At 33.1% G+C, this 23,673-nt stretch overlaps 1 long non-coding RNA gene across 1 annotated transcript; it reads right to left on the reverse strand.

Moving 5' to 3' along the window:
• Nucleotides 1-12,244: 12,244 nt before the first annotated feature.
• LOC116571572 lies at nt 12,245-22,824 on the reverse strand. The gene is made up of 3 exons (XR_004277916.1): nt 22,807-22,824; nt 15,328-15,332; nt 12,245-12,309 (listed from the first exon to the last, which is right to left on the reverse strand). It is a non-coding gene; the product is annotated as an uncharacterized LOC116571572 (long non-coding RNA).
• Nucleotides 22,825-23,673: the final 849 nt, after the last annotated feature.

Consider the following 23,673-nt stretch of genomic DNA (forward strand, 5'->3'; position numbering starts at 1 on the left):
AACTGACTGAGCCACCCAGGCACCCTCAAATAATTCTTGCTTGAGAAATAGCAAAACTAAAATAAAATGACTATTCTATATTCATTTATTCTGTATGTAGATTCTATATTGATATTCTAAGATTTTAGTTTATATGGTAAGAGGATTCCAAAAACTTTGTGCTAAGTTATTTTATAAACAAAATGTGCTTATCATTCAACTCTAGAATTTAAATTTTATAGGTGGTTATATAAGTATTTGATAATTTCCTATTAAAAGAGTATGTAAGATGTCCATGAATTTCTTAAACAGGGCTTAATAGGCTACAAACGGCAGATACCATCAGTAGAATTGCCACTAGAAACCTTTGAAAAAATTACTCTCTCTTTTAGGTTTTTTTTTTTTTTTAATTCAGATTTTCATATATCCAACGTTATTGAAGCAGAGATTACATATAGAACATGTCTAGACTGCACAGGATATTGTTAATCACCAAATAATACTATTGAAATAATAACTTTTAATTACTTTTATTTTTAAAATAAATTGCTCATACATTACATATTATATTATATATTCTACTGTAGTAGGGAATATAATGCATGAATTTAGTTTAAATTCCTAAACCAAGATAACTAAAATCTGAATGGAAATCTCCAGATATATTATTATTCAAATTTGTTTTTCCTAAATTGCTTTCAACATCACTTGGGTGGAGATTGTGTGTTTGGGGGAGGCAGAGGAGAGTGATTACTATTGTGTGTGATGTGTGGCTCCTTATCCTTCTCTTTGACCCTCTTGGTGTTTTGTAAACTGGGAATATATATAGTATGTCTTTAAATAAATATGTGAATGCACTTGCCTTAAGAAAATATAATATATATATATTCTAGATTGGCTGGAATGTTTTAAATTGGGAATAATCTATGTACGAAATACTTTTCTTTGAATTTTTTTATAATTACAGCACTCTTACTATGTAGTAAAATTGTAAAAGTATCATATATGCAGTGAGTAAACATTTGAAAACTTACACAAGTGTATATATAAAGTGCATATGAACAAAACCACACATAAATACATCTCACTTTGTAAAATTTGGTGCTTTTTGTTCTAAATTTTATAGAGAAAAGTGGTGTCAAGTCCTCAAAAATTTAAAGCAATACCTTTTTTATCAAAGTACAATTAATATACAATGCTATATTAATTCCAATATATTGATTCAACAATTCTGTATATAACTCAGTGCTCACCATAAGTGTAGTCACCATCTGTCACCAAACAACCTTTTAATGATTTCAAAGTAATACATTCTATTAGTATAATTTTTATATATCACTCTATAGTATTAACATTTATATATTTTTCCATTTTCATATTATAAAAATGTCATAAAATTTCCTTAAATCACATAAGTTACATATACCTAGATTTCTTATTATTTAAGATAGTCTATAAGATGTCAGGTTATTTTTTTTTCCACATGCAAAGCACACTTATTTATCTTAAAATATTTATTTATTTATTTGAGTGGGAGAGGGGCAGAGTGAGAGGGAGGATCCCAAGCAGACTCCCTGCTGAGTGCAAAGCACAACCCAGGGCTTGATCCTATGTCCCTCAGATCATGACTTGTGGCAAAATCAAGAGTAAGATACCCACCCAACTGAGCCACCCAGGCATCCCCACATTTATTTATTTATTTATTTATTTATTTAAAAGATTTTATTTATTTATTTGAGAGAGAGACAGTGAGAGAGAGCATGAGTGAGGAGAAGGTAGAGTGAGAAGCAGACTCCCCATGGAGTTGGGAGCCCAATGCAGGACTCAATCCCGGGACTCCAGGATCAAGACCTGAGCTGAAGGCAGTCGTCCAAACAACTGAACCACCCAGGTGCCCTCCCACATTTATTTTTTAATTAAATTTTAGTTTCCTAGAGCAGTGTAAGGTCCATAGCAAAATTGTGGGGGAGGGCCGAGATTTCCAATATACCCCCTAGGCAACATACCCCACTACCAACATCTCTCAAGAGTCTTAATATTTGTTTCAATTGATGAACATACAATGACACATCATAATCCCCGTAAATCCTAATTTACGGTGAATACAATTCAGTCAGTGTTATGCATTCAGTGGATTTGAGCAAATGTACAATGGTATAACCACCATTAAGGCATCCTACAGAGTTTTTCACTGCCGTTAAGAATTTTCTTCGCTCTTTCTATTCATCTTTGTATCACCTGTTTCTACTGATCTTTTTTATTGTCTCCATAGTTTTTCCTTTTCCATAATATCATACAGTTGGAATCATGCAGTATGAACCCTTTGCAGATTGGCTTCTTTCACCTGCTAATATGCATTTAAATGTCCACAATGTCTTTTTATAACTTTATAGCACATTTGTTTTACCACTGAATCATATTACATTGTCTGGATATATCACAGTTTATTTATTCATTCACCTACTGAAGCACATCTTTGTTGCTCCAAGTCTTGTCAGTTATGAATAAACCTGCTATAAACATCCACGTGCAGGTGTTTTGCTTTGTGAGTGTTTTGTTTTGTTTTGTTTTTCTTGTTTTTTGTGAACACAGATTTTCAACTCCTTTGGTATAACACCATAACACTAGCTTGATTGCTGGATCATATAGTGAGAGTATGTTTGGCTTTGTAAGAAATTACCAAACTGTCTACCAAAGTGGCTGTACCATTTTGTATTCATTCACCAGCAATGGATGAAAGCTCTTAGACCTCTACAGTTTCCCCAGATTTGATGTTGTCAGTGTTCAGATTTAGGGTATTCTTTATGATGTGGAACATTTTTTATATGCTTATTTGCATATAAAAGTTCACTGGCCCATTTTTAAATTGGGTTGTTGTTTTCTTATTACTGAGTTTTAATGGTTCTTTTTATATTTTGGATAAAATGGGAGTTACACTCTTCATCACTATGTAATAAATTGGTTTTAATCATTTTTTAAAAGTTAGGAAGGTTGAAGGGATACCAGTAATACAATTACACTTTTCAATTTGACAACTATCGAAATACTAAATCATTTATTTTTTCTAAGTTCTTATTGATTTATTCATTTAAGTAATATCTATACCTAATATGGGGCTTGAATTCATGACCCTGAGATCAAGAGTCACACACTCCTCTGACTCAGCCAGCCAGGTACCCTGAAATACTAAATCATTTAAATCACTTGCATTAAGTAGTTTAAAATCAGAAATATCAAACTCATGAGTGAAGATATTTTTTAAAACTTGCATATATAATTTCCACATTTTCAATTGTGAACTCAATTGAAACCATGCCTGAGTTTATACTGGCTTTTAATATTCTTTTTTTTCCCCTTGATCACTAGTCCGCTATTGAGGAAAAATCATTTTAAAAAATGATCTTTTGTGGATTTCCATCTTGGAATATATTTCAACATATAGCAATTCAAAGTTAAGAATCTCCATCTACTTACATTTAGTTTACAGATTTTGCTTCTTTAAATTTACATAGAAAACTAGAAATAATGGTTTATCTGTACAAAATACAATTCTATAAATATATTTATTCCCAGTAGATGGGATTTAAATACTTCCACCAAATAACCACTTCAGCCATTTAGTACACAAAAGCTACTTTAGCCATTAGGCATTTCAGGGCTGGCTGTTTCTCTAGAGAGTCCAATGCAAGAAAGAAGGGCGGAGGAACAGTTCAGGAAAAGACAGAAGAATATATTAAAAAAAGAAATTCCTGGCAGGCATAAGTGAGAGCTGGAAGAAGGAGGAACAAAAGGGAAAATGCAGGGTTATCAGGACTCTTATATAGCTCAGCTTTTTCCTGAAACTAAGTTAAGATTATGTTTCTTGTACATGAGATAAGTTACTTTGCTGTTTAATAAGCTGCAGAACCTCACTACTTGAAAAGAAGAAAAAAAGTGTCCTTTGGTGGGCTTGGATATCATTAGATAATTTGGGAGAAAAAAAATCAGAGTCATTTCCTTTGGGCCAACTTGTGTTGGTCACAGGTTCAAGTTTTGTTTTGTTACAATAGTTGAACTTTTTACATAGGAGAATGTCAGTTTAATAATTGTCGATAGACCACTGTAAGGGCCTATTCAGCTGGAGCGGCCCCACCCCGGTCAAACAGCCATTTTGTTGTTTATGCAGTAAAACTTAACTTGACCCTGCCCCCCCGGCAAACTTTCTTAAAAGTAAGTTTGGGAAACAAGTCCCAGGTAACAAAGCCCAAATACAAGGGTGGGTCAGGTCAGGTGGAGAGAACAGCAACAGCGGGAATGCAGGGGTGAGTCAGGTCAGGTGGAGACATCTAATCAGTAAAGCACACATATTGTCTCCCTAGCTACCGAGGAGTCTGGGCCCCGCCTTTTGGGCGCCCGGGCACCAATTCTGACCAAGGTGATAGGTTAGTTCAAATGTCTACTATAGAATAAATTGTAATTCAATTGGCCACATGTGTGTGACTTAGCATGACTGTGCAGCTTCCTCTGTGTTACAATCTCATTGGCCACCTGTGCATGGCCAGGCCCAACCACATGGCCTTTGCTCTATAAAAGTTAGTCTGTGAGGCAGGGAGGGGTTGCCCTCTCTGTAAGGGGTGGCCCGACCGGTCTGTTTGATGGTCGGTTTGATTCTTGATGCTTGGCTCTAAAAAAGCTTTGCTTGACCTTTGATTTGTATCAGTCTCCCTCCTTTGACCATGGACCCATTATTGGGGGACCCAACACCACTAGTTCTTTCTTAAACATTTATCATATGGAGGCTCATTTGCTTCAGAATGTGAATTAAAACAACTGGATGTGACAGTATGTGGTATGAAATCAATTAATCAAGGATTTCTTTATTGTTTAACCACCAATTTTATACACTTATGATCTAGCCGTTACTGAGTTTATTATTCATGATATAAACAATTTCTCACCAAATTAATACTATTAATATTTAAATTAATATTACATTTAAATAAGTAGGGTATTTAAAGAAAATGTATTCCATCATTCATGAAATTTTACTCTATTAGTTTTATTACTACAGTAATAATTTTTTGTGTGAGTGCAGTTAATGTTTGGACAGTATGAGTTTGAACTGTGCAGGTCCACTTATGTGGATTTCTTTTCAACAAATATATAAGCTTACGTATTGATGTAGTATAATACTGTAAATATATTTTTCTTGTGATTTTCCTAATATTTCCTTTTTGCTAGCTTATTTTACTCTAAAAATAGTGTTTATAAAAATATTGTTTATAATACTATATAACATAAACATATATGTTAATTTACTGTTTATGTTACTGGTAAGGCTTCTGGTCAACATTAGGCTATGAGTAGTTGTTTTTGGGGAATCAAAAGTTATATGTGGTTTTTTCACTGAATAGGAGGTTGGCACCCCTAACTCCCATGTTGTTCAAAGATCAGCAATTACTTAAAATCAGAATATATTTGACCACAAAATGACACAATTAATTAAAAGATTGAAGAAAGAAAAGATGGCAGAAGAGTTTAAAAAAAAAAAAAAGGAAAAAAGAAAAGTATAATAGGACATCTTGAGAATTGGGGGGTAAATACCCAACTGTGAAAGACCTTTGGGGATTTGCTTACTGGCATGTATGCTCCAGGAACAGTCTTCCAGACCTACATTATATCACATAGAGAATATGTTGCACAAAACTGAGCACATTTTACAGTCTGATGTCTAACATAATTTCTTGATTCCCATTATAGTCAATTTACCTTGCCACCAAGTACTTTCTAGTGGTAAAATTTTTATCCATCTTTAGGAAATGTCCCTGTCCAACAAATTTACCGAATACAAAGTATCCCAACTTTTTAAAGGAAATATCAATAATTATGGGATAATCTTTGTTTAGGGTGATGTATTTTGGTGAATGCTATTATTAATAAGGAAAAAAAGAGTTATTGGTCTAATATTTCTTAGGTGCTTTAAAATATTAAAGTGAGCCTTGTTTGACAAATTTAAAAAATATATTAAATGAAATTTGGAAACAAACGTAATATCCATCAGCATAATCAGTTCAAAATACATTCCTCTGTCATTTCTAGCATTTCCAAATTATTTTTGTTTAATTTTATATTTTTATGGTGAATAATATAGTTCAAAAATAATGAAATGTGTGTCCATGAAACTTACATTCCAGTTAAGAAATAGAATATATCGGGGCACCTCGGTGGCTCAGTGGGTTAAGCCTCTGCCTTCAGCTCAGGTCATGATCTCAGGGCCTTAGGATCGAGTCCCACAGTGGGCTCTCTGCTAGGAAGGGAACCTGCTTCCTCCTCTCTCTCCCTCTCTGCCCGCCTCTCTGCCTACTTGTGCTCTCCCTCTCTGTCAAATAAATAAAATCTTAAAAAATAAAAAAAAGAAATAGAATATATCTCATACTTCAAAGATCTCTGTACTCCTGGCAAATGTCACACTATTTCTTCCCCTGAGATCACCACATATCCTGTTGTTTTCTCTTAGTCATTCTTTAATTTTCCAAAAATAGATTTATACACTCAGATGTATAAAGATATATTTTAGTTTTGATTTTTGAAGATTATATATTATAAATATATTGTACAGTTTGTGACTTGCTTTGTTGACTCAATATTCTCTTTTAGTTTTGACCATTTGATGTGTGTTTACATAGTTCATTTGCTGATTCTCACTACTATATAATATTGTAATGTACACCAACAAATCATTTATTTTTTCTATTCTGTTGTTTGAAATTGTTTCCTATTCATTTTGTTATTATTAGTTGCTTTTATTAATGTTATAGATGTATATATCCACATAAATATCTACTGGTGCGCATTTTAAACTCTTCGGTTAGAACATATTTATAAGAGAGGGTTGCTTTTCTCACAGATTCAAAGGAGTTATATATCATATAAATACTTCATAAATTGCATATGTTGCACATACCCTTCTCCTAATTTGTTTTCACTTTTGTTATGATGTCTTCTCAATAAGACATTATTGTTTCAATAAGACATTAATGTCTTTAAGTCATTATGTTATTATGAGACATAATGTCTCAATAAGACATTCTTTTCTTAAAAAAAAAAAATTTTATTTATTTGTCAGAGAGAGTAAGAGAGCACAAGCAGGGGGAGTGGCAGGCAGAGGGAGAAGCAGGCTTCCTGCTGCGTAAGGACCAGGACATGGGGCTCCATACCAGTACCCTGGGATCATGACCTGAGCCAAAAGCAGAGGCTTAACTAACTGAGCCACGCTGGCATCCCTGAATAAGACATTCTTAATTTCAGTGAAGTTAAATATATCCATCTTTTCATTTATAATTAATGTCATTAGATTTTGTTTAAGAAATCCATCCTTAATTGAAAATTATAAGTATATACATACATGCTTACTTTTGACTTTGAAGTTATTATTCTAAATTTGGGTTCTTTATCGAGTTGATTTTTATGTCAGTTGTCAGATAAGAATCTATTATACTATATTTTTAATTTGGATAATAATTTTTTTCAACATCATTTGCTGATAAGATCATTTTCACCCAGTAATTCTAAGTGCCATCTCTGTCAAAATGTAGGTTCCAGTACCTGTGCAAATTTGTTCAGGGCTCTGTGCTATTCCACAAGTTTCTCTGACTCTGCCTCTATCAAAACTCACAGGTTAATTATTCTAGCTTCTAAAACTTTTTAATAATTAAAAATATAAAGACCTCCACAGTGCTGTTCTTCTACAAGAACATCTTGGCTATTTGCTCTTGAGTTTTTTTGTTTTTTCTGTCAAGTTATTCTCAAATTCCAAATAGGATTTTTTTTTGAAGATTTTATTTATTTATTTGGCAGAGCGATAAAGAGAGAGCACAAGTAGGCATAGTGGTGGATAGAGGGAGAGGAAGAAGCAGGCTCTCCACTAAGCAGGGAACCTAATGAGGGCTCGATCCCAGGGCTCTGGGATCATGACCTGAGCAGAAGGCAGCCTCTTAAACAACTGGGCCACCCAGGCACGCCCAAATAGGATTTTTTATTTAAATCAAATTATAATCATAATAAATAAATATATAATAAAATAAATATAATAATAAATAAATAAATTTTATTTTTATAATAAAAATAAAAATTTTATAATTTTTATAATTTTTTAATTTTATAATAAAATAAAAATAAATAAATATAATTGTAATAAATAAATAAATAAAGTTGAATTAATATAGATCAATTAGAAAAAAATCTATTAATATAGATCAATTTAGAAAAATAACATAAAATATTAAGTTTAATTAATGTTTATTTTTATAAAATGTATTTAAGTATTTTTAATATCTTACAAAATGAATTTTTATACAAAGTTCTTAAATTATTTTGCTACAGATTATTTGCAGATATTTATTGCTGGTAAAAATGGTTCAGTTAAGTAATATATTGTCTCTTTACAAAAAATAAATATTTGAACAGCTCACAATGTTTCTGTAACTACTTGTTATAACTATTAAACACATAAATTATTACTAGATTTTGAAACATTTTTTTTTAAAAGGATTTTTTTTTTTAATTTTATTTATTTATCAGAGAGAGAGAGGGGGAGAGAGCGAGCACAGGCAGACAGAATGGCAGGCAGAGGCAGAGGGAGAAGCAGGCTCCCCGCTGAGCAAGGAGCCCGATGTGGGACTCGATCCCAAGACACTAGGATCATGACCTGAGCCGAAGGCAGCTGCTTAACCAACTGAGCCACCCAGGAGTCCCAATTTTGAAACATTTTTATGAATATTTTATCTAACAGTCTTTTGGAGATATATATATATATATAGAGAGAGAGAGAGAGAGTCATGTCATCTCTAAACAGAATCAATATTGCTTCTTCTTTTCCAATTTGGGTGCTTTTATTTTTATGTTTTTCATGTCTGACTCTTCTGGCTGGTACTTCCTATGTGCCTATGGTAGGAGTGAGCACCCTTGTCTTATTCTTAGTGCCCACTCTTGCCATAGCAGGAAATTTTTCAACCTTTCACCACTGAATATTATCTTATCTATGGATTTGTCATATATGGCCTTTATTATGTTGAGTGTATATTCTTTGTATACCCAATTTATTCAAAGTATCATGAAAGGATGTCGAATTTTGTCAAATGCTTTCTTCTGCATCTGTGGAGAGTTTTATCATTTTTACCCTTCATTCTCTTAATATGATGTGTTATGTTTGATTTGTGCATGTTAAAACACTGCTGCATCCCAAGGTTAAATTCTACTTAATAATTGTGCATGATTCTTTTAGTGTGCTCATGTTGAATTCAGAATACTGCTAGAATACAGTAAGAATTTAGTTAACTTAAAATTTTTATTTCTTTTCAATTAGGTATTTAACACTGTTCTCTTTTAGAACTGTTTTTAATGTGTCTCATAAGTTTTGATATGTTTGGTTTTCATTTTAATTTTTCTTAAAATACTTTTTGTTCTTGTTTTATGTCAAGTACTTTTGATTTTATTTTTGATTTCTACTTTTAATCTGTTTGCTGTTCAGAAGTATGTTGTTTGATTTTCAAGTATTTGTGATTTTTTCATTTTTCCAACTGTTATAGTCGTAATAAATAAATAAATAAATATTTATTTATTTTAAACAAACAAATAAATAAATAAATAGACTATATTTCTAGTTTTATCTGTTGTGGTCAGAAAACATACTATCTCTAATTTCAGTCTTCTTAAATTGATTACAGCTTGCTTTGTGGCCCAGTGTGTGACATATCCTGAAACTAATGTTTCTTGTGCTCTTTAGAAGAAATTATTTTCTGGTGCTGTTGGATGGCATGTTTTATATATGTCTGTTAGGTCCATTTTGTCTATAATGTTATATTTAGATATGTTGTTTTCTTACTAACTTTCTTTCTGGATGATCTAGACAATGTTGAAAGTGAGGTATTAAAGTCCCTTTGTATTAGTGTATTGTCTATTTCTATCTTCAGTTTTGTTAATACTTGTTTTAAAGTCCTAGGTGCTCCAATGACAGATGCATATATATATACCATTATATCCTCTTGCTGAATTGACCACTTTATTATTGTAAAATGCCTTCTTTGTCTCTTATGACTGAATTTGACTGAAACTCTATTTTATCTGAAATAAGTATATAACTCCTACTCTCTTGATTACCATTTTCACGGAATACTTCCATATCCTTAAAGCTAAAGTGAGTCTCTTGTATGTAGCATATTGTTGGATTTTGTTTTTTATCTATTCACCTACTTTTTGCATTTTGATTGGACAATGCAATTCTCTTACATTTAATTTTGGATAGGTTAAGACTTGATTTACCATTACCATTTCTTTAGTTGCTTTTTGCCTATTTTTGTTGTTGTTGTCCCCCCCACACCTCGACTATCTTCCTTTGTGGTTTACTTTCTGTAGTGGTATGTTTTAATCCCTTTATCTTTTGTATAACTATTATAGGTTTTTTTCCTCTACGTATGCATCATTACTTCCAGATAATAAGGTTACCATATTAAAAAAAAAAATGACTAGAGATACTGGAGAAATACTGATAGATTCTGGTTTAGAAATGGTAACAATAGTCAAAAGCATGTAATATTGTGAAATAACATTGGTTCTTTTGCCAGACACAGAAAGATACACTTCCAGCAACTGTAAAGAGATGCCATCCAAAGTTATCAACTTTTTATTTAAGTCAGTCACTTTTTAAATGCATTTAATAGGCTTTCTTTCAGTAGCCTTGCACTTCAAAATTTCTGATAAACGTATCTCTTTGTTTTATGTTTTCATCACTCCTGTCAAAATTTGTTTAATGTAATGGTTAATTAGAAGGGATCACATAAATTCATCTATAGTAAAACTTAAATTTAGGAAAATATTTGAAAGTTTATTGGCATTTTCATAGAAATTCTATCCCTGATGAAACAATAAAACCACAATGGTATAATTTTTGGCATCAAGTAGAAGCAAACGAACAAATTAAGGCAAATATCTGGGACATTTTCAGTGTCTTTCCTGTATTTCAGTGTAAGAGGTTTACTTTAAGGTTCTTCATATAATGCTGATTCAAACAGAAGAAAATTTTTTTAAGTTGAAAAACTAAATTTATACACTGTCTAAAATCTCATTGTTTATGTGTCCCATACATAGTTATAGGAAATTTCCATCTGGCTACTCAGAGTAAAGTTTATTGTACCAAAGAAATAATTTAATAATATCTTAAGGATTATGATTAAATTAATGAGGTATGAATTTGCTTAATTTAAAGCCAAAGCAGAGTTTGGGCATAGATAACTCACGTTATGCTGTCTTTATGAACAACATAAGCTTAGATAAAAATTACAATATTTTAAGTTTATTAAACTCAAGGAGTTTATCCACTTATATAAACTATCATATTGAATGCACAGCCAACTTAATATGAAATTAAAGACAACCTGTCAAATTCATTTTCCTTTACTAATGATGTTAAGCAAAAATATGTGCTGACACTTGCTTTATTTAATCTGCTTTGCATAGCAGTGATGAGTTATGTAACTGATAATGTGGCACTAGACACAAAGTGGTATGTGTCATCATCTAAGATATCTCTTTACCTTCATCAACTGACAATATCCCAACATTTTTATAAGACAAAATCTCATGCTCTAATATTGTCTGACAGCTAAAGCTGTTTAAATGGAATTGAGTTCTTTTTCATTGTTTGTGTATAACACCCAGTGCTCCATGCAATCCATGCCCTCCTCAATACCCATCACCAGCCTCACCCATCCTCCCAACCCTCTCCCTTCTAAAACCCTCAGTTTGTCTTAAAAACAAATTTGGTTTTATAGGCAATAATGCTGCACTTTACAGGGAAGTGAAAAGTTTTGTCCTATTAAAGAAGTCTCGTCAACAAGTTGGTAAGATCATTTTTTTTTGAACTTTCACTCTTCCCTGTCTGGATTAAGCTCATATGTTTGTTAGCTGAATGGCAAAAATATAAATAATTATATATACATACATATATACATACAAAGGAAAAAGGCTAAACTTGAAAATCATATGGAAACAACTCTTTTGTTTGGTTTTTCAAAATTCCAGTGTCATTAATACAGTGTTATATTAATTTCAGGTGTACAATAAGTGATGTAACAATTCTATACATTACTCAGTGCTTATCATGACAAATGTACTATTTAATCCCCATCCCCCCACCTGCCTCCCCTCCAGTAACCACCAGTTTTTTCTTGATAGTTAAGAGTGTTTTTTGGTTTATCTGTCTCTCTGCTCACTCTTATTGTTGTTGTTCCTTTATTGTTTGCTTTGTTCCTTAAGTTCCACACATGAGTGAAATCATATGGTATTTGCCCTTCTCTGACTAATTTATATTGCTTAGCATTGTACTCTCTAGCTCCATCCATGTTGTTGAAAATGGCAAAATTTCACTATTTTTTATGGCTGAATAATATTCCATTGTATGTATATACCATCGACATCTTCTTTATCCATTCATCTATCAGTGGACATTTGGGCTGCTTCCATAATTAGGTTATTATAAATAATGCTGAAAAAAAAAAACCATGGGGGGTGAATGTATCCTTTTTTGAGTTAGTGTGGAAATAATTTTTACTAAAGAAAACATATGGTTAATTTCCCTCAAGATACTTCCATCCTGCCCCTCAAGGTTAGGTAAATTCACAAAATATTCAAAGTCAAATAGCTTGATTGGAAGCACCTGAATATGAAACCAGCCTTTGTAGGTACTTTTTTTTTCTATTATTTTTTAAAAACACTGCTCTATAATATGATAATTATCAGAGAAAACATCATGAATCTATTCAACCTGTAATATTCATAATGTGTTTTGCAAATATCAAAATGAAACTTAGTATAGTGGAGAAAACACTGCCTTTGCCATCTGATGACCAGAAGGTACCTTCCTATGCTTCATATTACTAACCTAGTATATATATCGAAAAAAAAATCTAAATTGAGATACTCAGTTTTTTCATTTGCAATTAGACCATAATAATTGATGTATTGAAGTGTTGTGCAAATTAAGTATATACAGTTAACCTTTGAACTAAGCACTTAAAGGCACTGACTCCCGATAGTTGAAAATCCACTTTCTGGTTTTTGACTCCCCAAAATTTAACTGCTAATACCCTATTGTTGACTGGAAATCTTACTGATAATATAAACAACACATATTTTGTATGTCATATGTATTATATACTGTATTTTTGCAATAAAATAAGCTATTTTATTTTATTTAGAGAATAAAAAAATGTTACTAAGAAAATCATAAGAAAAATACATTTATATAGTGTATTATAAAAAAATCCATGTATAAGTGGACCCATTCAGTTCACAGTGTGTTGTTTAGGATTAAATATATATGTATATATACTGGGATTGTGAAAATAAAGTTTGGTTGTTTTAAATCTCTTAAATAAGGATTAAATGAGGTAAATCTTGCCTCCTTGGCAAGAGTGAAAGGAAATGGTTCCTATAAAGGTAGAGAGAACAGCACTCTATCAACACAGAAGTGATAAGATAAAATTGGGTCCTAGATTTCAAGCAATGAGAAGCCAAATACTACCTCAGCAATCAAAAACAAGAATCCCTCTACCATGCTAGTGGGTGAGAAATGAAGATCAGTACTTTTGCAACAAGGCAAACTTCTTTGTAAGATACACATACATAGTTTAGATCATAAATCAGGTATTTTGGGTGTTGTGTTACATGTTTGAAGTACAGAAATTAAAAAAATATATATCAAGAATGTTAATATTGGGTATTTTACAAGTGAGAAATATACAGTTAATCTTGTACAACTTTATACTGACTTCTGTTGCTTTTATGAATGATTTCTGTATGTCAGCAATTATACTTTGGTAATATTATTGCAGAAATCTTTACATAACTGTAGTATAGAACTCAAGATTTTACAACGAGGAATAAAGGCAAAAAGCTGTTTTTCAACCTTCAGGTCTTAATAGTGGTTAAGATATTCATAGACTCATCTGGGGAACCTGGGTGGTTCATTTGGTTAGTCATCTGACTCTTGATTTTGGCTCAGGTCATGATCGCAGGGTCATGAGATCAAGCCTCACACAGGATCTATGCTTCGCAGAGAGTCTGCTCCAAATTCTCTTTCTCTCCCTCTCCTTTTATCCCTTCACCCAACTCTCTCTCTCTCTTTGAAATAAATAAACAAATCTTAAAAATAAAAAAAGATATTAGTAGAGTTGTCTAAACAGTACTGCACCACTGGAACTTTTTGTGCGTTTTAACTGTTATTCTCCAAATCCAACTTTACCTAAATTGTTCAAATAAGAACTTGGAACTGAGGCTTCCTGCCATATTTGTTGCTCCCTGAAAAGAAACAAAATTTCATGTAGTTGCGCAAGGACATGCATAGTCTATTTTAACTCTCTTTAAATTGAAATTCTTCATTATTCCTTAGCCATATTTTGCTTGTCGTCAATTCTAATTTTCTCTATCTACTTTGGTGTTTCACTTATTTTAATTGTGCTTACTATAATAGTTATCACAAATGTTTTTACATTTTTATTCATTATTATTACTAATATCAGTGAAAATTGGGGGACAGGCAGGTAAGGTGATACATTAGCTGGGGTCCTCTAAATATCATTCACCAAGACTGAAATAGATATTTGTTCAGGGAACCATGTGTGGAATGGGAAGATGGAGAGGAGCTGCAAGAGGTTGAGAGCGTTTCAGGTCGTTGTGCCAGTCTGACTTCTGTGGATGAGAGAGGAAGGAAGGAAAGCCTTTATTATGAGTGTAGTGCTAAGAAAGATTCAGCAGAGATGTTGGAGTCCTTAAGAGAGAACTGACAATTAGAGACTTACTGTTTCTCTTAGTAACCAACCTGCTTTGGTATAATTGTCATATTCAGTCATCAGCTGGAAAGAGCCCATGGGAAACTTGGCCTCCAGTGGAAGACAGAGGTGGGTTTCCCAGGGAATCAAGTGAGGATCACAATTACACTTGTGAAGTAGGAGATCTGAAAGAAGGATTTTTGGGGTAAGCATGGGAACCCTTGCATACAAACACAGGTGGCTAAGGATTTCTTTTAAATTTGGCTCATACTATCAAGTTTTACTTATCTCCTGAATATTTCTTTCATTCAAGATTCCTTGATAGTTACACATTGAAAATTCTTTTTTAAGAACTCAGGAAAATAGTAGACAAATGTATATCCCTTTTCACTAATCATCCAAACCAGTTATATTCAAGATGAGCTTCTGGAATAGACATAACTGTTTTAAATCTGGGATATTCACAAAATAAGTAGTAGGACATATTACTGAGAAATGCCTTCAAACATAATTGTCTCAAAATAGTCATATACTCTTTAACAACTGGTGCTAAGAAAACTAGATAGTGACGTGCAAAAGAATGAAACTGGGCCACTTTCTTACACCATTCACAAAGATAAGCTCAAAAAGGTTAAAGACAAAAATGTGAGACCAATAAAAACCTTGGAAAAAAAACGTAAAAATTCTTGAGGAGAGCATAGGCAGCAATTTCTCTGACATCAGCTGTAGTAACATTTTTCTAGATGTGTCTGCTAAGGGAATGGAAACAAAAACAAAAATAAACTATTGGGACTGCATCAAAATAATAAGTTTCTGCACAGTAAAGGAAATAATCAGGAAAACAAAGGGACAACTTATTAAGTAGGAGAAGCTATTTGCAAATGATATATCCAAGAAGGGTTTAGTAACCAAAAAGTATGAAGAACTTATTCAACTCAATACACACACACACACACACACACACACACACACACACATTCAATTAAAAAAATGGACAGAAGGCATATGTCCAACAGACACATGAAAAGACGCACTCAACATCACTAATTTTCAGGGAAATGCAAACGAAAGTTACAATGAGATACTACCTCACACCTGTCAGAATGGCTAAAATTAAAAACATAAGAAACAAGTGTGGGAGAGGATGTGGAGAAAAAGGAACCTTCATGCACTGAAGGAATGAATGCAAACTGGTGCAGCCATTGTGGAAAACAGTATGGAGTTCCTCAAAACAGTTAAAAATAGAATTACCACATGACTCATTAATTCCACTACTGGAATTTACCCAAAGGATATGAAAACTCTAATTTGAAGAGATATATGCTCCCGTTTGTTTATCATTATTTCTGGAGGCAAATTATGGAAGCAACCCATGTCCATTGATTGCTAATGGATAAAGAGATGATATATATCTAGATACAGGTGTGTGTGTGTGTGTGTGTGTGTGTGTGTGTGTGTGTAGATAGAGGCAGGGAGGAGCATATTATTCAGCCATAAAAAAGAATAAAGTATTGCCATCTGCAACAACATGGATAAATCTAAAGGGTATAATGCTAAGTGAAGTAAGTCAGTTGGTAAAAGACAAATACCATATGATTTCACTCATGTGTGGAATTTAGGTAAAACAAACAAAGAAAAAATTAAATGAACAAAAAAACCAGATTCTTAAATATAGAGAATAAGCTGGTAGTTACCAGAAGGGAGTTGGGTAGGGGGAATGGGTGAATTAGGAAAAAATATTAAGAGTGCATTTATGATGAGTACTGAGAAATGTACAGAATTGTTAACAATCATACATTATACACGTGACACTAACATAACTCTGTATGCTAATTATATATTTTATTAAAATAACAAAAAATAAATAAAAGGACAAAAAATTTTAAAAGTGACATACTTCCCATTTTCAGAATGATTTCTCATTGCTATGATATTGTATCCATCATATGATTTCTTCTCACATCTACTTGCTTCTAGAAAAATTCTAATGAAGTTTATCTACCTCTCTACAAAACAGTAAAAAACAAAACAAAACAAAAACATTTTTTTTTTAATTTCCCATTCTTTCCCCTGATTGTGGAAATGAGGAATTGGAATGATATCCTATCTCCAAATACTTTCAGTTTTCACATAATCTTTAAAAATAACATTGTTACTTATTCAAAAGTGATTTCTACATTAATAAATCTATGACAGGAAATCTATATCTCTGCATTAGTTTCTTGATATTGTAATAACTTTCCACAATATTAGTGCTTTAAAGTTGCTGGTGGACAGAGTGGGTGAAATGAGCCAAAATATAGTTAAATGTAGCACATACATGGGGAACATGATGTGCTACAGCAGCAGCAGCAGAAACATCAGCATCAGCAACATCTGCAGCAGGAAAATGTGCCCTGGCAGAGCTGAGACACGCCCCCACCTGCCACTCTCCATTGAGGACCTGTGCAAACTCTTCCAACTATCCTAAACCCCACCAGAATGGATTCTCTGCTCCTTTCAAGCCTGAACACTTACTGCCAGAACATCCAAGTATTCATGAGTTCAACCAAAAGTTAATGAAAAGTCTTTCTAGGTGGTAATAAAATACAAAAGACAATACCAACAACAACAACAACAAATAGTGCCTTAAAACAACACAAATTTATTACCAAAGAGATCTCAGCCAGCAATCCAGAATGGGTATCACTGGACTAAAATCTATTCCTGGGATGCACATCTGCATCCCTTCTTTTATTTTGATTTTAAAGATTTTTTTTTTTTAAATTTATTTGAGAGAGTGAGAGATCACAAGCAGTGGGAGCAGCAGGCAGAGGGAGAGGGAGAAGCAGTCTCCTTGTTGAGTAGGGAGCCTAAGGTGGGGCTGGATCCCGGAATCCCACGATCATAACCTCAGCCGAAGGCAGTCACTTAATAGACTGAACCCCCCAAGCATCCCTACATTCCTTCTTGAGGCTCTGGACTCACTAGACTTTTCTAGTTTCTAGAAGCTATAAGCATTCTTTGGCTTGTGGCTCTCTGCCATCTTCAAAGTCAGCAATGGTCAGTGGGGTCTTTTTCATGCTGCATCACTCTCCTCTGAATATTCTGTTTTACTCTCAGATTCTTATGATTACATTTGGCCCACCTGGCTAACCAGGAGAAGCCCATCTCAAAGTCCTTGACCCAATCACATCTACAAGATTCCCATGTCTCAGAATTTTCTACATAGGCCATTATGTTTTCTTAATGATGTTTTACCAACACTGTGAAGTTTGTAGTGATACCAACTTTCTAATTTATTGATATTAACTTGTGTTTTCTCTTTTTTTCCTGATCAATTGTACTGATCTTCAAGAATTTGTTTTTTCCCCTTGTTTTTTGAATTAAAAGCTTAAATTCCTGATTATAAACCGTTCCTCTTTACCCATATAAGTATTTAATGCTAAAGATTTCCTTATCAGCACTGTTCAAACAGCATCCCACAGATTCAGATATATAAGGTTTTGTTCATTCAGTTCAATTTATTAATTTACTGATTTCCCTTGAGAGTTCTTTGAAGTTGGATTTTGAATTTGAAATTTATTTAAAACTTAATTATTTAGTTTCTAAATATTTGGAGAATAAATCTCCTTTTTTTGTTCCTGAAAACAACAACAACAACAAACTATAGCCTGAGAATATATTTTTAGTACTTTAAAGATATCTTGTCATTGATTTCTGACTAGCATAGATTGTGCTGAAAGTTTCTGTGATCATTTTCTTTATTCCTCTATATGTATTGTTTTATTATCTGATAGCCTTTAAGGATTTTTCTTTAGTACTGATTTTCTACAATTTACTTTGGCTATATTTTGTTGTGTTATTGTTGCTACCCTGAGTAAGTTTTATTATTTCTTGGATCTGTGAGTTTATAATTTATTTTTAAATCTCATTTGAAGAATCTTCAGCTGCTATTTCATTAAATGCTTTTCCTCTTTCTCTTTTCCTTCAATTCATATACATTGAATCACATGATATTGTGCCATAAGTCACTGAATTCCTGTTTGTTTTTTTGAGCTTTATGTTTCTACCTTTCTGAGTCTCAGTTTGGGTAGATTCTGTCACCATGTGTGGAAATTCACTCATATTTTCTTCTATAGTACCTACCCTGCTGTGAAATTTGAGTAGATTTTCCCTTTCAGATATTACATATTCATTCATGTAATTTCAACTAGATAGCTTTTTCTTATCTTTTCTGTTTATTTCCCCATTAATTTGATGTTTTTTTAATAATTACTTATCATATTTAAGATTTTTTAACTATATATCTTTATCAATGAGTTTAATAGAAATCAGGAAATCTGCCATGGTATATGTTACATATGTTATATGTTACATATGTTATATGTATATATATATCTATGTATATTACATATAGAGATTGATTTTCATTTTGGTTATGGGTTTCTTTTTTTTTTAAATTTTTTCATATGATGTGATAGGCAGATAATGTTACCATTTGCTCCAAAGATGTTCATGTTCTAATCTCTGGAATTTATTAATATGTTACCTTATATGGCAAAGGAGGCTTTGCCATTATTGTTACAGACATTGAGGAATGAGGAAATTATACTGGATTAGATAGGTGGATCCAGTCTTGTTACAGGAGTCCTTAAAAGTAGAAAACTTCCTGGCTGAGGCCAGGGAGATACAATATTAGAAAGAATCTATGTTTCTTCCTGGAAAAATTGGACCATGTGGTATTTAATGTGATAGCTGCTTGAAGCTGGGAATGGCTCTGAGGTTACAGCCAGCAAGACTATAAATAGGGTTGGTGGGGCACCTGGGTGGCTCAGTGGGTTAAGCCGCTGCCTTCAGCTCAGGTCATGATCTCAGAGTCCTGGGATCGAGTCCCACATCGGGCTCTCTGCTCAGCAGGGAACCTGCTTCCCCCTCTCTCTCTCTGCCTGCCTCTCTGTCTACTTGTGATCTCTCTCTGTCAAATAAATAAATAAAATCTTTAAAATAAATAGGGTTGGTGGGGACATCAGTCCTAAAACCCCAAGAAACAGAAGTCTCCTAAGAACCCAAGTAAACAGTAAAACAAATTCCTCCCTAAAGCCTCTAAAAAGGGATGTAGCTGTCAACACCTTGATTTCAACATGGTGAGGCTCTTGCAATTCTTTTGACTACAACACTGTGGATAATAGGTTTGTATACCTCAAACCATTAAATCTGTTGTAATTTTTTATGAAAACAATAAAAATCTACTATACATTTTTAGTATGTTTTCATCTGTTTCCAGACATTATGAATATAGTATTGTTGAATGTTCAGATTTAGTTTTCTTTCTTAAAAGAGTGCTGGATTGATTTGGCAGGTAGTCACATTACTTGAAGAGCAGGCTGCTCTCAAACTTGTTTGTAGGTTCTTTTAGGAGTTATCACATTTAGCCCAAATACTATGGCATGACCCTTTTGTGGCCTTCGCTAATATATGGAAGTATTTAAATAAATGTCTGTGCTCTGGCCAGATGAAACTCAAATATCTCTCCAACTTATGTGGTTCTGGGAATTATTCACTTCATAGCTTTCCAACAATTCTTATTTTCCTCTATGGCCTAGTTTGTCAATCTACATATGTACAGGTTAGTATTCAGCTCAGATCCAGAAGGACGGTTGCGCATTTCCTCAGCTATCTCTCAGAGTTTTCCTTTCTCCAGTCCCTAGTCCACTAGTTCAACTGCATGCATCTACACAAAACCTTATAAGGATTTCTTTATCCAGCAGATTGCAGTGTTTGGCTTTGGATCACCTTACCCTTGCTAGGAAGTGCATCCGGACAGAAATCTACAGCTGCTGCTAAGAATCATCTCAATAGTCTCCCTACTCTAAGTAATCCATTTGCCCTGCATAGATCCAAAATATGAAAATAATTATGTCATAAGTTTTTATACATTTGTCCAGTTTTCCCTGTTTATAGCTTTGTTTTCAGTAAGAGGATAAGTTACACTGTCATGGGGGAAAAATGCAGTTTGGTCAGCTTTTATTTTTTTTCCCTTTTTTTGTTTAGAGACAAAATTTCATGATAAAGGTTTAGAAAAGACACACACACACAATCTTAATAATTATTTTAAATAAAATTTTGTGTAGTTATGCACCTTCCAGAAACCATTCCCTAAACAGTAAATATGCAATTTTTAACCAATTATGTATACCTTGTAACTTCAACAAGGAGTTTGTCAAATGGGAGAAAGAAAGAAAAAAGAATGTGTTTTGAGAAATGGATTATTTTCAGAGAATTGGCTCTCAATTTAGTGAAAGTGTGCCCTTCAGTGCAATAGAGACACAGCTATCTGTTTGTATACATACATACCTACATTCTCAATCAATTCAATGAAACAAATGCTTAGTCTCCAAACCCTATTTTTAAAACAAGAAGGTGATTCTATAAGAACTGTGATTTAATAAGACTAACCAAACAGAATTGTGGAGACAGGAGGGTCTACAGCCAAAGAAACCAGTTAGGAGACTACTATCTTAATCCAGGTATAAATTTGGTTAAGGATTTGAAATATGGTAGTTAATAATGAATTGCATAAGGAAAAAGGCAAAGGTTCCTAACTACTTATCAGGTTTTTTTTTTCTTAAAAAAAATTAACTGATACCTGTCAATATTACCACCAAAACCTTTACCATCTCAAGGAAAGATATTCAAATTAATGGATTTTTAGAATAGTTAATAGTTTACACTTCAAAGGGAAGAGAAATGAGCTAAGACCATGAAAATTTCCTCCACTAATGTATTTTGGTAGATCCATTAGAAAACCGTATGTATTTAATCTAGTTACAACAGATGGCTAAGAGTGACATAATTCTAATGGGATGAAAGTAGATTATGGTTCAATACCCTGTACTCTGATATAGTCTGCAATAGCAATAACCTTGGAGGCCATTTCATTTAATTTACTTAGAGCTGAAGAAGAAAGAGGGGAAATTTTTTATTAAATGGATTCATAATAATTAAATGGACTTATATTAAGAGAAGTTTTTATTAAACAGAACTCATAATGTTTTGTTGTATCTTTAAAATGTAAAGTTAAATCTGGGCTTAATTATTATGTTGCCCTTCAACCACAAAGAAGAGAGGCTATGATTCAAACTGAGTTTCTAAAAAGAACTCAGCTGAGACTCCTGGAATAAACAAGGAGCTGCATGAAGATTGGCTCAGGAGATTCTATGTTAGATAAGAAAATAACAAATCATTGCTCAGAGTAACTATGTTTCAAAACCTTAGACAGTCTGTAACCCCTCTTTGCTCTTACAAAATTCATTTTTCAGTTTTTCCCTTAAGAGGAGATATTGGATTAGATGGAAGGCAATACTTTTTTAACTCCAAAATTTATAACTCTCGTTTTATTTTATATTTTAAGATATACTTTCTTTCAATTCTCCTTCATATCCATTATAAGTAGGTTTTCAGTCCTCCACTCCATGAAAAGGATCCTTTTCCAATATCTGCTAATAACTATAGTGACAATTATATTGCTAAATCTAATAGTCCATTTTTAGTTTTTAGCTTTAAAATTTTTCTCAATCAGTCCCCCTTATCCCATTCATTCTCTGGCGTTGTCTCTACCTCCTTTCTCTTTATTAAGATAAAGACCTTTTCTGTGGGGTTCAGTATTGCTAAGCCCCTAACTTTTGTCAGGCATTTGCTCAAAGGGCACCTTCCTAGTGATAACTACCCTAACCATTCAGTGTGTGTGCGTGTGTGTGTGTGTTTATGTAAATATATGTATAATATAAAATTTACCACTTTGACTTTTTTAAATATATAGTTCATTGGCATTAGGTTCATTCACCTTATTGTGCAGCCATTACTACCACCCATCTTTAGAACTATTTCATCCGAACCAAAATTCAATGCCCATAAATAACAACTCCCCATGTCCCTTCCTCCAGCCTCTGCCAATCAGCATTCTACTTTTTGTTATCTATAAATTTGACTATGCAGTGTACCTCATACAAGTGCAATCATAAAATATTTGTCCATCTGTGACTGGCTTATTTCACTTAGCGTAATACCTCAGGGTTCACTCAAGTTTGAACCTATATTTAGGCTGAATGATATTCTGTTGTGTATATACACATTTATTTATCTATTCATTCATCAATGGGCACTTTTAGCTCTTGTGAATACTACCACTAAGAACAGAGGTATGCAAATATCTCTTCAAGCCTCTGCTCACCTTACTTTGGGATGTATACCTCGAAGTAAAATCGCTGGATCATATGTTAATTCTATATTTAACTTTTTTTTTTTAGGAATTTCCATACTGTTTTCTACTGCAGATACATTATTTTACATTTCTCTAGGAATGCATAAGAGTTCTGATTTCTCCTCATTCTACATAACACTTATATTGTGTTTTTTTAGTATGCCTTTCCTTAGTTTATTATTTTACACTGACCTAATTTTAAAATAGTTGCTAAATCTATAGTAATATAAGGCTGGATAACATGTGTTTTCATATATGCATACATATACACACACTTAGATATAACATTTACAAGAATAAAAATATCTCAGAAAAGAACCAAGAGGCATTCAACTTCCAGTTAAACATGATGGACTGTACATAAGTATTTTTTATTACTGTTTCAACTGAAACCTCCATAAAATTGAATAAAGGAATGATGATGATGATGATGATGATGATGATGATGGGGGTGCCTGGGTGTCTCAGTCAGTTAAGCACCTGACTCTCAGTTTCAGCTCAAGTCATGATCTCAGGGTTGTGGAATGGAGCCTCATGTCAGGCTCCATGCTCAGCATGGGGTCTGCTTGCCCCCCTCCTTCTGCCTCTCTCCCTCCCCTTGCTTGTGCACTTGTGTACGTACTCTCTTTCTCTCTCTCTAAAATAAAT

This window comes from Mustela erminea, chromosome 13, assembly GCF_009829155.1.
Source record: "Mustela erminea isolate mMusErm1 chromosome 13, mMusErm1.Pri, whole genome shotgun sequence".
In the NCBI taxonomy this organism is placed as follows: domain Eukaryota; kingdom Metazoa; phylum Chordata; class Mammalia; order Carnivora; family Mustelidae; genus Mustela; species Mustela erminea.